General features: G+C 38.1%; 1 protein-coding gene across 2 annotated transcripts in view; it reads left to right on the forward strand.

Moving 5' to 3' along the window:
* Positions 1–317: 317 nt before the first annotated feature.
* The window catches only part of LOC105281212 (protein rhomboid), a 95,063-nt gene continuing 73,407 nt past the window's right edge, over positions 318–21,973 (forward strand). The window contains exon 1 of one of the 2 annotated variants that reach the window (XM_011342285.3): positions 318–613. The gene's annotated coding sequence lies outside the window, so the exon portion shown is untranslated. The remainder of the gene's footprint in view (positions 614–21,973) is intronic. The other variant, XM_011342284.2, reaches the window with a different exon arrangement.

A 21,973-nucleotide genomic window follows, 5' to 3' on the forward strand; every position in this document is an offset into this window, starting at 1 on the left:
GAATAAGTAGCATTTTCTCTGACTGCGCAGAATCAATTCCATCCCCCCCCCCCCCAAGTAATCCCTAATCTCTTCTTTTTTAATGCTCGATTAATTTTTTGTGTATTAATATTCGTATATAATACTTTATATAATACTTGTTTCCATTTTCTCAAAGAAATTTTTCGCAAATCGTGAAAATTTCTCTCCTTCCCCGTCTCTCTTCTCTCTCGTTCTTTCCCACCCACGCCGTCTCACTCGTGCCGACTGCGCGTGCTGTTGACCGGTTGTCATGGCAACCTAGCGACGAGTCTACAGTGGCCCCAAGGTGGATGGACTGCGGGTTGGCGCGCCTGAACAGACAGAGCAGAAGTCAGTGCACGCGCGGACGCGAAGCCGAACGTGTTCATACGTATGTTAGATTCTCTCTTCCTCTGCCACTCGTTCGTTCTCTCCCTTTAACTTCGTCTCTCTCCCGATTACGCCGGAAATTCTCTGCATTTCCGGTCGTACGTGTTCATGGTGTTTGTGTCTCGTATCCAGTCTATCCAGATTCCCGGAAGGGACGCTCCTAAAGCCGGAGTCAGCCGCTGACAGTGACATTATGAAGTGATTCCATCGACATTGGTAGCAGGTAAGATTAGAATAAAAAAGTGGAAAAATAATGACGTTTGTCAGCCGTGCGGTATGCACAAACTGATCAACATTGATCTGCGAGAAATCAATCGAGTGAAAAAGCTGCGAGCTATTACCTTGAAAATGTTGATATGTTTATTTAGTAGCGTGACGTGCTGCGAGTGCGAGTTTACCTGCGTGAATGCAATAATGACGTTAATGGGTAGGCACGCTCTCGAGCACGAACGTATGTGAATCTTTTATTTTTTTCGCGAAATAGACTTGTCTGGCTTTTCACGGATGTTGATTAATTCAGAGTCAAAGACGTCACGAAAGAACCTGAGTTATCCGTAAAAGTAGATCGTTTTGAATATTAAATAATAAAAAATTGTATATTATATTAATTTATGTAAGTCCAAGTAACAGCGTGCGCAATTTGCAATCAACATGCACGATCAGTTTATTTATAAAAGCAAAGGAATTTTATGAAATGTTGTTTTCTGCCGCCAAGTAGATATGGTCAGATAAGGGTCAGACATATCATCCACTCTGTCGTAACACTTTGCGGAATTTTGTTCATCGTGTTTCGCATTTTTCTTTTAATTGCTGCAATATATGCTTACAACACATTGAAAAATTATTCTACACGTTTAGAAACACTGCTAAACGTCCGCAGAATTGATTTAATTGATAAGTCAGCCAGCGTATTCGAATAATGACTACGCGTGTAGTATGTATAATGATTTGTAAACTTTACAAAATGCTCGTAAACAGAAAAGCGGAAGAGTAAATTTTTGACCGTTTGTCCACGTTAATTGTGCAATGGTGTAATAAATAGGGTCGATGAAATGTTCTAAATATTTTCAGCCGGCATATTAGTTCGTAAATGAATTTACATAAAACATTTTTATTATATCAAATCATATATATAATAGGTATAATTCTATTTTATTCCATCTCATTATGACACGCGAGACTACATCACGTTAGGAATATGATGACGTAACAGAATATCAAATATAATCTATATCGCACATATATAAAAATAGAATTACTCGTGCAAATAATGGTAAAGTCTCGATGTAATCGGATAACGACAGTTGCTTATTGTAAAACTTTAATTCACGTTAACCTTTTCTTGAGAAAGTACATTTATAGCCTTCTTGTAGATTAATTTAAGCCTACTTTTTATTATAACTAAAATAGACCTTTCTACAATTGACAATAACTTGCCTTTTTATTTATTAAGATTTTAATTAATTTAATTTACTAATTAACTTTGTTATTTATTAAATTTTCAATATCTATTGGAATAATAATATTGTATCATTTTGCAAAGACATTGTTGATTCGAAATTTTTACATATAAAACGTTTTGCAATCGGATTCCGCATACGATCCGTAAATACCGTAATGTATCACTAGAAAAGAATTTAGAAATATAAAACGAATAGTTGGCACAATCGATTTGTATCATTTGATCTGGAAAGTCGATAATAGACGGACGGATGAGAAAGCCGTATTAGCGATTGGAAAAGTTTGCCGTGTAAAAATAGTGGAAATGATGGTTTGCGATCGCGTGCTCGGCAAGGTCGAAGATTATTTTCGATATACGCGGTCGGGTTCGATTTCAAGCCGGGGCGTGGGAACTTCATCGTTTCGAGCCGGTGCCGGACTTCCGCATAAACGAGGTGAACTATAGCTCAGGGCTTCGCCATGCAAGCAAGCTCCAAAGTCCGAGTTTGCTCCGAGTTTTATTGAAGCTAAGTGACGAGTGGGAAACGTGCGATCGAATCCTTTCGGCTGACGACCTCGATAAATGTCTTCGATAAATCACTATTATATTAGAAATTCGCGAATAGAACACTATCTTATATCCGCACAACTTAATGTGTATGTTACAGAATGGAGATTTATTTCAAACGGAAGTTTATGAATTAAAAGAGGAATAAATAGAAGCTAAATCAAATTAAAGTTAAAATTCATTAAATTTTGTTTAATAAATGACTGACGGTTAAAATATACTTAGCAGAACGTAGCGGAAAATCAATATCTCAAGTAACAAGAAAAATCTTACATTCTCGAAGCTTTATAAGAAACTGCCACTTCCTGATATCCCGTTCTCGGCAAGATGCTCCTTTTTTCCTCTGCAATTACAAAGACTGAAGAAAGTGATACTAGTATCTGCGTGTTTGCACATTTGTTGCGCGATTCCGTTGTATGTAGATATTCTCTCCGCATAAGTCACGGAATTACGCGTAGTCCTATGTAGCAGCGCAAGGTGCTTCCGTGATATTAATTTATGACTTTGCATCGCTTGATCTTAACCCATAAGCACGCGCACGGGATAACTAAGAGCCCCCAGCGTTCCCATTATCTTTCGGCAACTGCGAGAGCAGAAATTTAAATAACGTACTACCGCGCGGAACCCCGAAACACCATAACGATGATTAATAGGGATTAAAAGGAAAATTGAATAAATATTAAATTAAATTAATGTTACTTAAGATTAATTTAAATTAGAAAAGATCATCTTTTAAGGACTTAACTCGGAACATGCTGGTACCTGTATCGCACATTTTATACATAAGATTCATAATTAGAAGTTGCGCACATGATATAAAATATACATACATAAATCACATATACTCGAATTTTTTATCGAATAAATATTCATGAACCCTGTGTTTTAAATGCCCTGCATTTGGAAGTCAAATTTACATTTCTCGATAGAATTTATAAAAAGAGCATTCTTGAGGGTATACTTAAAAATTTTCTTCTCAATACCGCCATTCGCTGATTACATAAACTGCGTTCGCGTATTGATTCGCGCATTCAGTCGGCCACCTTTCGCGACGACTACTTTGCTTAGATTAGTGAGACAAAAGGACAATCTTCTTTCAGTCGCTAGGAACGGCTAAGTGGAAGGAAAGCCGGTGCGCTCGTCTCCTTGCTTTACTTCGAAGGTCAAAGGGAAGAAGCGTAACGGTTCCGGCCATAGTTCTTAACACTTTTTCCGCCTCTCCCCGTGTACCCGTACTTTTTCCGCCCTTTGTTCTTGTTCCTGGTCACGTCGACAAGAGGATAGAAAAAGAACGTCTCGGATAGTGCAAAAGCGCAATTTGTCCCGGAAAACAGCCGGTTTTATCGTGTTCGCCCTCGACATCACGCCGGATTTTTCATTTGCCCCACAATCGAAGCGCTTTGCCGGATCGTCTGACCAGTCTATCGCCGGTTTTCACTGATGGCTCGCCGTGAAATCGACGATGAGGCTTGCCGATTCGACTAGCCGATCTTTTTTATAAACACAAGAGAGACAGAGCTCGCGTACTATTGACGAGCAAATATTTAAAGTACGTTGCATTGGTCGATCTACCTATCGTTTGCGCTACCCAGCTATTCAAGTTTCGTGGAAGCGACGCAGTCTCTCTGTGCTTGAATGTAGAATAATTGCATTGCTATGCGAAAATGTAGGTATATTTAACTATAAGGAATATTATTTTACAGGAGAATGTAGTATAAGTAGTGAAGCTAATGGTGTCGACCTCAACCTAATGGTTTGTTCCTCGAAAATAATATTAATAGACTGATATTTGATATTTGAAGAGAATCATTTCGAGAAGAATATATATTTACTTTATATTTTATTTAATTTAATTTATATTTAATACTTTATTATTGCTGCAAACAATGATATAATTTGATGAAGTATAATATGTATTAATTAATCTTTATTAATTATAATACAATGTAATAGATGAAATTAAGCACACTGTAATTACATGATTGAATAGTTTAATATTATTATGCAAAAGAGATATATTTCTTTATAAATATGTATAAGAAATTTAAATATCTTTCGCTGCTTTGAAATGATTCGGTTGAAACGAAGTGTTCACGTGGAAGTCCAATTGTTCGTTCTATCAGACTACCGTGATCGTCCTTGCCTATTTGTATCGACCGGTAACGTCACGTAATTCAAAAGAAATACGACCGCAAATATTCTCTAACGGATTGTATAACGAATTTGAAAGTATATCCGATCGGCGATTCGACGTGAGTTTCTAGTGTATTATTTGCAGCGGAGCGGTAGAAAAGCTTCAAGTCCGATCTGGCGCCGAGCCAACTTTCCGCTGATGGTAACCCGTACACGTCCCGCGAAAAAAAAGAGGAAACGGAGGTCGTGAATAACCCCATTGATGTGTAATCAGAACGTGAAAATGTCCTACGGCGCTTTAATAAACCGATACGAGTTGGTTAGTCCGAGAAAATTTGTTTGGCCGCTTTGATATGAAAGCTTGATTTTCGGTTTTTAGCTTGCTGATAACATTATTTCACGCGAATTTACCATGAGGGCGAATGGAAACAAATTACGATAATCACGGGCGTTTTTCGAGAGATCACGTCGTTTTACCAGTGATAAAATTTGTGTTTCCATGATGCAACTCGAAAATATCCCATTCAGATGTTTAACGAACAAATCAGGAGATACCAATTTCATGGTGAACGGCAAATTAGTTAACGAATGGTTGCTGAAATAACAAATTATTTCAGAGTTTAGAGATAAAAGGATCAGAGATATTAATCTTTAGTAAGCTTCTAAATCTTTAAATAAATTTGCATGATGAGAATTATATTGGAAATTGCTCAGAAAAAATTAAATTTAAAGACGATATTAGTATATAATATTTTGATATTACTAGAAAATATCATCTTTAGATTTAATTTTTTCATTTATATAAAATGTTATTCGTTATTAGCAAAAGTTGAAGCTGATCAAGTTTAATTCGTGCAAAAATCCATGTAAAAGAAACTATGAGACTGACGAAATGAAAAATGAACAAACGCTTATGGAATTATGGAATTATGAGTTCTTATCTTCTGCGACGAGTTGTGATCCTGACTTGCCCTTTCCAACAATTAGTCGTCAGTACTGCAGAGGTTCTATAAGAATCCCCTTAAGACAGGGGGATTTCGTGGCACGTAACCACGAAGGGCTGGCTTAAGCTCGGGAAACATAATTAAAGTGCCTTCAAGTTTTCCATTTCGCGTTAATTCCGGCTTTTATCAGCCGCTTCTTCACCCTCGCTCACCAAAATACGTTTTAAATATCTCGGAAGAAGTTTTCCCGTTACTCGCATACAATACCTCGGCCGCTGATGAACGCGCGAACAGTGCGAACATTTTTGTGACTTGCTGATAACGTGAATTTATTTCTCAACTTATTTTATTCACCCTCATTATGGTGACACTTTTGTGGTTGCTTGTGGAATAAAAGTGAGAGAGGAAGAGACAAAATTGTTATCCCGTAGATAAATTAAAAACATTCTTAGTCTTCCAGGCACTACTGCATCTCTTTGTATGTTTAAACGATCACATCTAGATCGGTAGATCTATTCGTTCGAGTCGAGTTAATCCAAATGCTAATTTTATAGCGCAGTCTAGCGGAATGGTAATTTGAATAGTAATTTTGTTGTCTCTACTACGCTAGAATAGAACGCTAATTTGAAGTATGCGTATACGTTGAATGGATTTGCAGTTTGATACTCTGCATTCGCATCAGACATTACTAAATAACGACATGTGTAAGTTAAACTAAGTTTACTTACGCTAGAAATAGTCGACATCGAGAAGTGACATTACGGACTGGCAATTAATGAAAGAAAACGATTATACTTACAGCTATCGACTTTATTAGCAATTACCTTATTACAAGATTAAAACACTTTTCAATCGATTTATAAATTTCAACTTATATACATATTCCACATTCAGATCAAAAGCGCTTATTAACCAGTGTTATTCCTAGTTAACTAATGATATGTTATTTTTTTCAACAACCAGTTATGTAAAGTGTTCTCCGAGGATTTGGTAGCTTCCTCCTTTTTTCTTGAAGCCACTAAATTATTCTCACTTTTCGTGTAAATATACTTGATAGAAATATGTACGTATGATATTTCAAAGTTTGCTTTTTCAAAGTAAAGTTCTCTAAACGTGAGTTATTCCGTCAACAAATCACACGCATGTAGATAGAATCGCAATACTTCTTACGGTGCTTCTTAATTTAACCTATGATTTCCGTATCTACCTACGATCGCAGCACGTTATCTCGTGGCTCATGGGGTGGGAGAATCTTCGAGATTCCGCGTTGCCCTCTCCAAGGGCCATAGATACTCCGGGTAAAATGTGCAGAGATAAAAAGGGGATTAAGACGCGGCGGGTTGTAGCACCAGCCCATCCTCTCTCTGCTCCCCCTGGCACTCCCGCCTGTCCCTTCCTCGCTCTTCCGTGTAATTGTAAACTTACACTCCTGCGCGCCATAAATTTCTCTCGTCTTGGCTTAGTTTTAAAATTTAGTATTCACGCGAACCGCCTATTCCCCGTGCTGGCCTTTGCTCATTGTGCAACGGCAGAAAAGTCTAAAAAAGTTCGAGCAATTCCGCGCCGCCTCGCCTGATGTATTGATAAGAAAAAAACGCTTGGTCCATTGTCTTGCGCACTTTTTATTGCATCCGTACCGCTTTTAATGTCCCATTCGGTATAAAAGTATCTATTCAGTTATCTGCGGCACTGCCTACCATATGACCTTTCATTAATTCCTACGATATGTCGCGTTATCAGAAAGACGTGATTTAATCTTCCGGCTGAAAATGTACCACGCGATTTCTAGTGCAGTTCAATTTTAGCATTTCATTTTCTTTCTTACTTTTATTTGTTTCATTTTCTTTTACTGCAGGAATATGTATCATTATTATCCATTATTTATAAATCCAGGAAAATAACGATAAAATGTGCTGAAGAAATCACTTTACTTTGAAATTCAAGCACGGTTTGAATAAGTGATCAAAATTCCGAAGAAAGCTCCAGGGATGTTTTCTCATAAGAAATCTAACCCTTCACAACGAGGGGATCCGAGAAACGCGTTACTTTCACTTTCACAGTCCCCTTTCTTCACACTTTTCCTCTGATGTTCTATATACGGTATGTATAGGAAACGAGATTACCGTGGCAAACATAATTTTTCCCTCGTGTCTTTCCTTTTCGTCCTCGTATTTTTCTTTCTCTTTCACAGATCTTGTTTTTTAGAGAACTCCATCTCACTTTCTAGCAAGACCAATTCGAAGAAACGAGTCACTCTCCCTTGTATAGAAACCCTCGCGCCTTTCGTATTCGTTGGGAAAACGAGATCATACTGAATGACGACGGGGATAGTATAATGCTTGAAGATTCGCTTGCCCCTGTATAGATCTCGGGTAGGGAAAAAATATTTCCTTTAACGACAAATTTATGCAAACTTGCTCGTTATTCGTGTTTCGGTAACACATTTCTGAACAAAAGTTTTGTTACTATTTATGCGATTTAATTCTCTTTCTTTACTGTAAATTGCAATTATATCAAAGATACATTTTTGTTGTTTCGGACAATATTGAAATAGTTTTACTTGTTTAGATCATAAAATGAAATGTATAAGAATATTACATCCTTTTTCCGCAATTTGATCCCGCAATTTCTGAAAACGTTATTAGAGTTTTATCATGCGCACGGATTATTATTACAAATAATTTCTCGTTGCAGTGATACACTCTATTTGCTTCAGCGAACGATTTGTTTTAATCTGAGGCATGACGTAAATACAAGACAACGATAAATGCAGGGGCTATGGCAGCATTATGCTGCCGCGTGATCCAGCGCATAAATAAAGATTTATTCATAAATAAGACGAGCGCGATGTAGTTTGCCGCGAGTAAACTTTGTTCACGAGACACAATATAAAGTTTGCTGGTAAACTTCGACTGCCTATCCACGACAAGCTCTTCCGCCGTTTTTTGATATCGGTGATGCCAAAAGAACCAGGCGAAATCGCCATAGAATAAATGTAAAACGTAACTTTAAACTTTCGATCAGCGCAGACGGACATACGGGATGTTATTTTCTATATCGGGTAAAAGGCCCGGGTGTGTCGCATCCTCATAGATCCTTCTCGGCGATGGAGGATCTCCCCGAGGACGGAGAGGTACGTAAATATTGAAAGTATGAAAAATGCACCGGGCGATAGAAAAAAAGTTTGGGTCATAAATAAAGATTTGCTTATCTCATAAATAACATGGACGACCGCGGCGATACAAAGTCGAAGACTTCAAACTGCGATATAAAGTTCGGGCGTACCTTAAATATCCCGCTAGCAACAGGCCATATTTTCGATGCAAATGTCGATCTCAAACGCGATCTTTGAAGTTTCTCTGGAATCTATGCTATATGAACTTATTTTGGGATTTTTATCAGCGAAAATCGTAATTTGTAACCAAAACAAGCCAGATCTCTTTAGAGAGAAGATGACCATTCTGAACTAGCGCAGAATTATACAAAACTGACTAATTTATGGTAACCAGGAGTCTTTGGTTTTGCTTTTAATCAAATCTGCTGATCATGTACTGTGACCATATATGTATTATATCGCTGAAACATGAAGATAAAACACACGAGCAAAGCTATAGAAAATACCACGCATTTATTTTCAGAGCACGAATGTAAAACCTCCCTCTGATAGCCAACGAGTTCCCTCCATAAACAAAGATTTATACTTCCCATAAATAAAAGCATAACTTCTTCTCAATCGTTGATACAAATATATATAGATACAACCACGCGGATGGTAACAGGCTGTCTCGCGAGCGACATTAATGCGCTTCCTTGCGGATTCCAAAGGCTCGCCGTAAATTCTGTTTGAATAAATGGAAAGCTCCATTTAGAATTTCGACGAGGCCAGATGGGCCAATAGAACGTTACTTCCGGATAGAACTTTCCAACTACCCGCCGCCACTCCGTGCTTCCTGCAACGCGGTGGTGGCGGATTCTCTCTACAACGAGAAATACCACCCCGAGAAGACACCTCCGTAGGTGGCAAAGGGGGAGAGGATCCAACCTAACTCAGCTACCGTGTGGCTGTATCATAGCAATAAACATTCACCCGCAGCGCGCGAGGGCGTGAAGAAACGCGAGGAAACGCAATTGCTCTTCAGCACTCTCCTCCTTTATTTCGGTATACTCCGTTCTTCCTTCACGAACAGTGGTTGCGTCGACTTGAGATGCTTCCAAATAACTTTTCGTTATCATACAGCAACAACTGTCGCTTTCAACACGGTATTTTTATGAGATTTATGTTACTTAATCTCGTTTCACGTCTCACCTTTTATGCATAATATGCGTTCGTGACACATTTTAATTAAACCTATTCTAGTCATTATTATATCGAAATTGTATCTAGTTACTATCCAACTGAGGCTAACCAACAGCTAAGGTTAATTGAATATTTTTTTAATTGATACAAATTTCTGTCTAATCATTTCTTTTATGGAAAAAGAGATTCAAATGATTCGTCGCAACTTGGCAACTTGTTTTATCTTTCTTTTTAAAAAGGTAACTTTGTGGAAAGTAATATTCTTTATTTTAATTCGTAATATAATGTTGAATGACAACAGTGCACGCTGTTGAATGAATGTGTGCGATATCGCTGTAAATGCAGCTTAAATAACTAATATTACCGAATGGCGTGCAAGTTACTCGGTTAGAAGTATGCGATTAAGTTTAGAGACACCGCCATTAGCGATAATAGGAAGGAAGGTGTTAGGAACTACGCTCGTGCAGAATCGGGTAATTATTCACCTTTTAGTAGCGAGTAAAAACTGATATAAGGGTAAGGAGTTTCTGAATGCAGCAAAGTTGGCAACATCGCGCAGTTGCAGGTACTTTAGTGCTTCCGTTTTTGTCTCGGCCGGATGCACCGGATATGTTTGCGAAGTTCCAAGTACGGAAAAAGCCTTTCTAGCACACCCTCACAAACGTGACGCTCTAGGGCTGTCCCTTTTTGGTTTCCTCAATGTCATCTCCCATCGTTTCATGGCCAATCGACTTAAATTGCAATAACTTACATAGCTCTGCGCATCGATCTTAAGCAGAATCGTTGCAACGAGACAAAAACAACGTTCAGTTTCATCCTGATATCATCTAGTAGATAGCTAGATTGACAGAATATTTGTTATAAACTACCTGTGTGTGTATATATGTTATACTTTGTATTTTATTAAATAGGATACTTTAAGAAACGCTACTAATATCGTTTGTTGTCTGTTTTGAAGTTATCACCTGACTCATCAACAAAACTTATTTAGCGAATAACTATATCTATGAATTTAACTTTGAATACTATAAATGAGAAATTTATTTATTGTCACAAATGGGTAATACATACGGATTATCTTTGCATCGCTGTTTCATTGAAATCGAAACTCATCGCAAGTACATCGATTTCAATGATCAATTCGTATGTTTGCAATCTTCGTGCGGTGCGACTTCTCGCAAACTGTATAAAAGCGATTTGCCCGCGAAAGAGTCTGGGTTTGGTATAACTTTCACGTTTATGAAGTTGGAGATACGGAAAGTTTTCCTTGCGCTGCGTGGAAGAGAGTGCGATTCCGGAGTTTGCAGAGCCTTTGTCTTCTGACAAAGTACTTTCGATGGCAATTCGAATTTTCATATTCCTCATATGGCGTATTTTTATGCGCGAAGTGAGAACATCAGGATCGGTGCCCCACGGCGATTTGCGGCGGAAAGCAATCGCGATCTAACTCCGGCCAGCAGAGAAAACCATATCTCTTTTCTTTAGTATTTTTAAATTTCTTATATTTATATCTCATATATATCTTGTGCTTATATTAAGTCAAGATGCCCAAGTGATCAATACTGTACAATACGTTTTATAAAATACAATCCATTCTATAAAAAAATCAAGTACGAAAGTAAAAAATAAAATTAAAGAGAAAAATTAAGAAATTTATAATTTTACAAAAAATTTAAAATTTTTAATGATATAGATACGGAGTCTTTGTTTAGCATAAGTGAGGAATTACCGTTCTATCTCCATGCGAAATATCTCGATTCCATCTGAAAGATAAGAAAAAGAAATGATCGGCAAAGTTCTCACAAAGCAAAAGAACTGGAAACTCTTGTCTTTCCTCGATTTACATTGCAGTACGAATTTTCCTATGGAGTGAATTTTCACGTTCAAAGAAAATACGTTAGAACGATTCAATATTCTCCAAGTTCGAATACGCGCAAACGGTGACTGTAAGAGCATTCAATATATACGTTTCAACGCTCGACTTCTCTTTCAAATATTCTTTTACATTGATCGCAAATGTCACATTCGATTCCCAATAATCTTAAATAAGATTACCTTGATGGAAGAGATTACTTATTAAATATATTTGACGGACATATATCTAAGTTTTTTGAAAGTTATATATTTACAAGAATCACATGGCAAATACTGAATAATATGATACATGTTATAAAAACATGATTGTATAATTAATTGTATTTAAATAGTAGAATTACACAAATTTTCTTTGACGTGAGATAACTTTACTAATTATTTCAATAGTTAATTACTAATATATTTTATTAATTATGTCAATATTTAATTTAATGCTAATTATAATAATAATTTATTTTTAATATAATTCAAATAATAATTTTAACAATAGTTGCTCATATTATTTTTATTTAAAAAAGTAGAGATTTCGAACATATTTTACATCTTTTTTGTTTCTGTTTGAGAAAAACCATGTTATATTCGAAATATACAAAATCTTTCAGGTTCATATCGATCTTAGTGCACAGTCGCGAGCAAGATCGGCTTAACCTCTCATTACAGACCTCGTTATGTTTATGGCTTCCCATGGGTCGCGTTAGTTAGAATTAGAGAATTTACAAAGCAGTTCGTATTATCGTTGACTGCATTCAACGCACTGGAATAATTATACTTCGATGAATATCGCAGCGTCGGTCATACCGGCCTGCAAACCGACGCGGCCGAATCGCTCGCGAAGTTCGTCGACGTTAATAGTCAAACCCGTCATATTTATCGTAGTTGTTTGTCAGTATTTATGGCGCTTTGCTTCACCGATTTCCGGGAAAAGGTAATTTATTACGCGGAAACGTCGTGCCTCCCTGTTGGTGATTTCTCGATCCTGCGTTTTTACGGCGCTACGGAATATTGGAACAGCAAAATTTTGTTGGATGAGTTGACTATATTTATTGTATCCGTTATAGATTTCTTTAATATTTTTACTTATATTTTTATTAAAGAAGATAATAAGGAAGTATAAAGTACTCCTTATGTTTTTGATTTAGTTACCGTTAATATCAAGTTGGACAAATCTGCAGCATTTTTGTCACTTGCATTCAATTGTCATATCTATTTTCAATTCCTTTATAGTATAAAGTTTATACCTTCCATTAATATACACATGTAAAATATACGAATCGTATGTTGTACATTTTATTTGTGTACTTCTTTAAAAGAAAATTTTTTTAAATACCGCAATAGAGATTTTGAATTATATAATCGGAAACGACACGTGGTAACACGAACGACGCAAACTTGAGAGATGAGGGAAGCGTGCCAGGAAAGTTGCTAAGCGAGAAGTCGCGCATCTGACTGCAGCGAATCAAGTTCGCGTTCTCCACATATACAAGAGATATCACGCAAAGACGAGTCTGTGCCGAGCTGTCTCGTGCAACTTGCTGTGTCTCGTCCGTATTCGACGGTACGGTACAAAAATTTGCAAGTAAATGAACGGGACCTAAACGTTCATCTTTTCGAGCCAGTATTCGGTTGCCTCGAGTTCGAGCCAAGTAACAAAGACCGAGTTTAAACAGAACAGTGAGAAAGGAACAGAGAGAGAGAGAGAGAGAGAGAGAAGGATGATGAAATCTCCTGTCACGGCATTAATTAATCGTCCCAACTTTTAAGTAAATCCTACGACATTCCCTGTTCCCCTTTTCTCTCGCCTTTATCGTTACCATTCTGTGTGTCAGCCGCCAGCATCGTCAGACTATTCGTCATTCGGATTGCGGCGAGAGTATTTCCAAAACATAAATTTCTACTGACGGTGTGCAACTTTCGAAGAGCGCGTCGTGACCAGCGGTGACGATAAATTCTGCATCCGAGAATGCAACGCGGACAAGATTAACCGTTGCAACCGTGGAGAGATGAAATTAGGGGGATACGAAATTATGGCCGACTTTTGGTGACACGTTAGGTAGGGACTGAAAGAGGAGGAAATTGAGTTGATCTGATTTCTGGTTCGTGAAGTTAACTCATCTATAAACTTAATTTATCTTATAAAACTGGAAAAGACAGAAACAGAATACGTCCTTAGCGTGAAATCGTGAAATAATTATAACATTATTTAATAACATTATAAATAATTATAAATACATATTATAAATAACAGTATAATAAATACAATCCAGTATTATAATAATAATTATTATTATAACAATAATTATAACAGAAAGTTAAAGAATTAAAGTAATCAAGACTTGCTCTCTTTTACAGAAAATATTGAAAAATTTACTACATATTTTGAGTTATATTGAGTTGCTAAAATGGAGGAAGCTCATGTGAAAGCATTTGTCGAGGTTGAAGTATAGCATAGCCGGAATGCATGTAAAAACATGTCGACCGTCCTCCTCTTTTGAATCCACCCGCGTTACTATCGAACTATATAAGAAACGGGGTAGGGAAGGACATTAATTTCCGGTCTCTCGTTCGCAACGGGAGCTTCGTTTTTACGGCCAGCTTTATGCCGCTCTACTCAAATAAGCTGAAAATTATGTGCTGCGTAAGTGGAATAAGAGATTCCTCTTCCCCTTTGCGGGGTGTAGTTCATAAGGAAAGCTGAAAAGATATCGCCGTAATTTCATGCCGATATAAAGGCAGACCGAAAGAAATAGCAAGAGAGTATGCCTTGTGCAGAGGGTAATTGCATATTTCTAAAGAAAGGAATCTTATATCTCTCCACAAAAAAAGAATTTATCATATGTTTCTTTGAAAAAAAACTCTAAATTATACCTCGATATCTTCAATTTTTTTCCTTCCATATCTTTTTTTTCAATTCTATTCTTTGTTAAAATCATTGATTTTTCCCATGGTCGACGTAGTTGAGTGTAGCACAGTTGAATCAATTACGCACAAGTTGCATGTAACAGTGATGCTGCCTCGTGCAAAATAGGCATTGTTTCTGTGGTCAATGGTATTAATTATGTGGCTAGAGAGAGCTCACGCCCTGCAGCATGTAATTCAGCGACCGATTGAGAGGCCGTAAAGGGTCCAAGCTAAATATCCTCGTAGAAACAGTTTCCGAACTGTTAACTGGGCGGCGGAGTAATAGATATTGTCCCACTTATAGTTATCGTGTGTGCGCCACGTAGGAGTTATTGGCTCCCCCGACGACTGTAATCGCAGAAGTAGTTTCAAGGATCCGTTTTCAGCGGTCGACGCTAATAGTAACGCGATATTGAGTTTCCGTTGTATTTACGAGTGGCGGTCTTTACCGCGAGGAAACGTAGATATTCCCGGGTCGTTAGGTTACCACGACCGCGATTCCTTGGTGCAGCATTACGCTATACTTATATCGACAGCGTACCAAGTGGGCTTTGCACATGGCGGTTTTGGATTAATTAGTTTTGGTTTGGCTCGTATCACATTGCTGTTACTCCGTACCAGTTCGATTAGCTCAACGAAGCTGGCAGTAATTTGCGAATTAGCTGATGTAATCTCGCGAGAGAGCAAGGATTGGATGAAAGAGAAACGTCATGTTATGGCTCAATCTGTCGATCCTGAACGAGAAACTATTTTACATTTCGCATATGCAGAAGTCACGCGTATATCTCGAAAGAGTTAGAGTTCATATTATCCATAATCCATAACGTTTATTTAAATCACGAGCATGAATATGCGCGGCTTCTTCGGGCCCTTTTATGACTCTCGTATAAAAATAGTTGATTCGTTTTAGCATCGTTTCGCATTCACTCGAATCAACGAACGCGCATGAATATTCATCAGCGTTGCATTTTTGATGTCCTATTGTGCCAATATTTTTATTTGCATGCACGTCACACATACACTAATAATAAGTCGAAATATAATGTGAACGTTTATTACTATTGACACTTATGCAACAATAATAGCAAATAACATTTCGTTGTAGAAAGTAATAATGTTTATTATGAGTTTTGATGAATCTTATAATAGAACAAGTTATTAAATCATCTGCCTGCAAATTATCATCGCGACGCTTGTGTCATAAACCGTCTGCCGTATCGATCGGTATACAGAGGACCCGTTCATTCCTTTTTTCACAAGTATTCTCTATTCTACCCCGAGAACCTCGTTATTCAGTACGTTCTTTTAATGGCGCTTTAGCGATACAAAACATAATTTATCTTCAATGACCGTCTCGATCGTTACTGCCTCGCTATCTCGTTAATTCTCGAAGTTGAGTCATAAGTTAGATACAAAGGAAGGCGAAAGAAACCGAAAACCTGATAAAGATATAAAGATGATACAAAAACTAATAAAACACTGGTCACCTATCTCGGACTACGTTAATGATAATTATATTTTATAAAATAATTTTAAACTTATTACTGGCGGAAAAATTTATTACCTAAGAGAATTATATTTTATATTTTCTTGAAATAATGAAAATAATACTATTGAGCACATTTTAAAAGATTCATAAATGGCGCGATGAAATTTAAAACGGAATTTCATCTGTAATTTTACATATCGTATAATACAGAATATATTTGCAGAAATAAAATACGCGTATACAGGGTGGTCCACTTAAATCGATCATCTTAGATATTTCACTTGTTTTTGATGATACGAAAAAATGTCTAAGGAAAAAGTTGCACCGTTCGAAGGGGCTATCATCATAACAGAACAAAAATTTTTTCAAGGCTATTTTTTCGGAGATTCAAAGGTCAAGATAATTTTTTTAAATGTAACTACATATTTTTGTTTGCGCAATTTTATAGCCAACATCGAGAGGAGTTCAGTGACCTGTGACAACATGACCTTTAAATGATCTTGAACGCGGGAAACAGAAAAATCAAACTTTATGCTCTTCAACACAAAAATTTATTTAAGGAGGTGTTCGAAATGATGTCCTCCGACTTCAATACATTTTCTAAGGCTCCATGGACGTTCTACTTATCGAAGCCACCTTAGATTTTCGACGGTCCAGTAGTTCATATTTCTTCTATTTACTTGTCCATGGTTAGTGAACATTGATTCATCGGTAAACACTCTCATGTTCTGGAATTCAATGGAATGTAAGATTGAAATAATTCCATACATGTATTGTGTGCGTGTGTGTATGTGTATGTAAATATTTATGATCGTGAAATGCTTTCGCAGTTCAATTCATTTCCTGAGCTTCTCGATATCAGAGTTTAAATATGACTGATTATACGAAAGAGGAAAGAATAGAAATGCTTCTTATTTACGGTGAAAGCGGAAGAAGCTCTACAGAGGCGCAGAGAATGTACGGTCAAAGATACCCTGAAAAGCGTTTACCGTCTCGCGCTGCTTTTGACCGTCTTATTAAAACATTTCGTGAAACTGGAAGTGTTTGTTCACGTAAGAAAATGCGACCTCATTTGCAAACTAATGAACCAGCAGAAGTTACTGTTTTGGCTGCAGTGGCAAATAATCCACATATCAGTTCTCGACAAATACAAAGAAATACTGGTATTTTCAAGACAAGTGTTTTACGCATTCTTAAACGCCACTCATTTCATCCATATCACATTGCATTGCATCAAGAACTTCATGGAAATGATTTTATTAATCGAATAGAATTTTGTCAATGGGCGCTACAACAGTTGGAGGTTAATGAATTCTTCTTCAACAGAATATTGTTTACCGATGAATCAACTTTCACTAACCATGCACAAGTAAATAGAAGAAATATGCACTATTGGTCCGTTGAAAATCCAAGGTGGCTTCGACAAGTAGAACGTCAACGTCCATGGAGTCTTAATGTATGGTGTGGTGTTTTACACAATCGAATCATTGGCCCTTTCTTTATTGATGGTACATTAAATGGTCAAAAATATGCTGATTTTTTGTCCCAACAATTACCAAACTTATTGGAAGAGGTGCCGTTAGAAACTCATTTACAAATGTGGTATCAGCATGGTGGTTGTCCGGCTCATAACGCACGTGTTGTACGTACAGTTTTACACGAAATGTTTCCGGAACACTGGATAGGAAGAGGAGAACATATCAGTTGGCCAGCACGTTCTTCTGATTTGAATCCTTTAGACTTTTTTGTGGGGGATGTTAAAGAACACTGTTTACAATGATGTACCAACTACACAAGAGAACATGAGAGAGCGCATTTTGAATGCATGTGCTAGTATAAATTCAGAAATGATAGAAAGGGTAAGAGTATCATTTGTGCATCGTATTAGAAAATGTATTGAAGTCGGAGGACATCATTTCGAACACCTCCTTAAATAAATTTTTGTGTTGAAGAGCATAAAGTTTGATTTTTCTGTTTCCCGCGTTCAAGATCATTTAAAGGTCATGTTGTCACAGGTCACTGAACTCCTCTCGATGTTGGCTATAAAATTGCGCAAACAAAAATATGTAGTTACATTTAAAAAAATTATTTTGACCTTTGAATCTCCGAAAAAATAGCCTTGAAAAAATTTTTGTTCTGTTATGATGATAGCCCCTTCGAACGGTGCAACTTTTTCCTTAGACATTTTTTCGTATCATCAAAAACAAGTGAAATATCTAAGATGATCGATTTAAGTGGACCACCCTGTATATACAAAATACATATCAGAATACATGCATTTGTTAGAATATAGAGCACGTGAAATACGATCTACTGCAAATTACTGGCCATCTAAAACGTGCTTTCCGAGACTATCAGTTAAAACAAAATAACATGCCTTTAAATTAGAAGATTTCTGTTACAGCTTGGTCCGCAATGATCAGTTAAAGAATTTAACAACATACATTTTTTATGGTAATATCACGATAAAATTGAGCACGTAATGAGAAGATATAGAAGAAAAGAAGAAGATAAGGATATAATTGAGCTCCGAATAAATAGAGAAATAATGCGGAATAAAAATAACGAGCATGCATTCGACTCGAGGTATGTTCCGATATCGCGATGACAATCTAATTGTAAGCTGCAGTAGTCTCGCGTCTCTCTTCTTTCCGATATGCCACGATCTCCTGGAACACCGTGCGCGTTCTTTGGTCTTGGCGTTACCAGAGGACCAGCCATCAAGACATCTTCTCTCTCGCCTTTATCACTACCGCTTATTCGATAGTTCTCTTCCTAATGGCATTGCGATCATTTGGAACATAATTCAGTCCCAATGATCGTCCCGATCGTTAATGTCCCGCTTCCGCGGTCTCGTTAATTCTCCTGCCTGAGCCTTTATACGGCGCGTGTATAGGTGCGAGGAGGGTGATGGTGGAATTGCGGCGTGTGGCACGGCGGAGACGTCGTCCGTGTGGGAGGGCGGGCGGGTTACCAGAGAGAGAGATAGTCACTATCAATTTTCCTCTAATGGGAGTGCAGCACCGTAACGAGGTCGTACGAGAGGACCGGGGGAGAGTGTCGCGAGCGATCGCACTCGCGGTAACGAACTCACGACACATTGTGTCACCGACATTAATGACGTAACGAGAGAATCGACAGACGCTCTAGCTTCGGAATTTTCCGGAAATTTGTCAGGTGACCTCAAAGACTTTCAACGCGCGTAACGAGTGCACATAATTCGATTAACATACATACTCCAAATATTATAGTCTTGCACGCATGGAAACTTGCGCCAGAACTCAAGGCAATGCGTGTCCTTTGACGGGCGCGCATTGTCACGGGGATGCAAATGCGCGTGTTTATCACGCATTACGATGCGGGATCTCCGTATTTGCGTTGCGGCTGGTATCAAGACGCATCGTGTCGCTGTAATATACGAATCCATGTGTTTACCCTATCCCGAGCCGCGGTCGGTATCACAGACGACGGATTGTGGGATTGGAAGCTACCACTGAATCATTGACTTACTGCGTTCAAACGCGCTTTTGCGCGGCGAAACATGCGCTTTTGCAGCTGCACGCTCGCTGCACTTGAAGAGCCCGATAAACAAAGTCTCACACAGAGTTGCGCATTCTAACGTATTACTGTTTAATTAAATCGTCAAAAGAGACCAGTGCGTCTCTTGAAAATTTCGTGCGTTGGAACTTTGTGTGTGTACTACGTAATAATTATATTAGAATGATTTTGAGCTTGTTGATGAAACAGATATTAATTATCTTGCATTTTCTATCTAGATTCAGAAAATGAATTTAGTTGATATTTGTGAATTATTTTTGCAGGAAATATGTCACTACCATGTATAAACGAGAAAAATGAAAAATTGTCAATTTCGCACGTGATTTATGGAAACCTCTTTCTCTCTCTCTCTCTCTTCTCCCCCCGCCTCTCTCTCTCTCTCTCTCACTCTCTCTCTTTGTTCAACATTGGTCGAACGGTCATATCGTTCAACGTAAATACATCTCATGAATATGCATACGCGCTTCATACGCATTCCCTAATTATCGCATACACAATTTTGCTAATCGATACCATCGAGCTGTTGTAACGCAAAAACATTGCATTATATTCGCGTGAACGTGATCCTATTAGCGTGTGCAAATCAGTTTAACAATTTCGCAGTAGTCTATTTCAAAAAGCTGCGAGAAATAGATTAGCGTACATATGAGATATTTTTGAAAATAATTTTTCGATGTATTAAAGTGAAAATTATCGTGAAAACTGCAAGAGAATACAAGAGCTAATGTCTTCCTCGCCACTAGTAATTGGTTACTGCGGCTCGCCGACGCCGCGCAAAATTTCTAATTTCATCTCTGTCATCGCGGAACGCTCCTCCGAGTTGTCCTCGACTTTTCTCCGAATTAACGAAGAAATTTTCGCAACTCTTTCCGCGCTCCCAGTTGGCGGGGAGGACGAGTCGCGATGAGAAAGGAGGGCATCGCCACCCGTCCACCCCCGCTGTGGATGAAGTGTCGGCTAATGGCGATAAGCCGTCCGCCGGAAACGAGCATTTCTGCGGGAAGTTGGCGAGTTCAGCGTTTTCATCCATATCCCTCGCGCGTACGGAGGGAAAGAGAGAGAGAAAATGCGATCTAAAAAAGGGGTAAAAACGAGGCACAGGGAATGAGAGATTTTGACGAGGTAGCTGAAAACTCGCGGTGGGGAAAATTTTCTGTACGCGCTCGATGATGCTTTTTCATCGGTCGGGTTTCCTCTGCCGTGAAGTTCGCCGACGCGTAATTCAGATCTTACGGCTCCCGTTGTTTTAAGTTTCATAACGGTTTTTACGACCGTCCGGCAAGAACGAATTCTCGGAGCTACCGGCGCGGATAGCTCGGCGAATATCGGAGGATAAGTGAGGCCAACGCGAGAGCGGGAATAGCCGTTCCGTTTTGATGTGTAGGAATTCCGTACGAGGATGGTTCCACATTTTCTCGAAAATGGTAAAAGCGTCGGAAGCCGGCGGTTTTCAAGTTTGTAGGGTAAACATATTGCGCTCCCATAAAGGCGGCTATAACATTCGAAATTTCTTCAGACACTCCAATGTTGCAGATGTCACATGGATATAATATATATGTAATGAAAGACAATAAAAAAGAAAAGGGAACAGCGGGGCATGCGTACATACATCTCAATAAAAATCTGAAACATCGTCGTGTCAGAGTACGACCTAAGTTTCGCGTTTTGATTGCGTCTTATTTCTTCTTGGCGGCGTGACTTTATTGCCAGCACGTACGGTACACGATGTTCGATGACGTGACATTTGGGAAACTTGTGAAAGAAATTACACCTGTGTCGCGCAATAACGCGAAACTCCTCTTTCGACAAGTTTCCACAGGGGCGTGCTGGCATTCTCCGAAAACTCATCGAGATAAGTGGTACGCTTCGATGTGATTGCCAACATTGCTGGAGAATTAACGCCCGTAAAAAAAATCCTGAAGGAACGCCATATTAACGGAAAAGTCATTAAAGCTGTGATTTATCATAAAATTCGAGGGCCATGTCGCTGAAAAATTTATATAGCGCAGAGTTGGTAGGAATTTACGAATATTGTAGAAGATATTTAATTAATGTACCATTTCTCCATCAATATCCGTTAATCATACCAGCTTAATTTAATGATTAAATTTTCAAATCATTTATTTAAAAACAATTATTTGGAATGCTGTTTGCAATTAAAATCATTCGCGAGTACAGCATATTTCTGGATGTGATAATATTTAATCGGTATATTTATCTCAACATTTAATTTCATATGTCTGTTTCATGAAATTTGAGATAGACTATGCATTTTATTAAAAGCGTAAACTATTAATAAATCGCATCTCGACAGTGAGATTCTAACTTGCTGACGAAGTGCTGGATTCTGAGGGAAGGGAAAGCATCTAAAAAGTCATTAA

Source organism: Ooceraea biroi, chromosome 5 (assembly GCF_003672135.1).
Source record: "Ooceraea biroi isolate clonal line C1 chromosome 5, Obir_v5.4, whole genome shotgun sequence".
Lineage (NCBI taxonomy): Eukaryota > Metazoa > Arthropoda > Insecta > Hymenoptera > Formicidae > Ooceraea > Ooceraea biroi.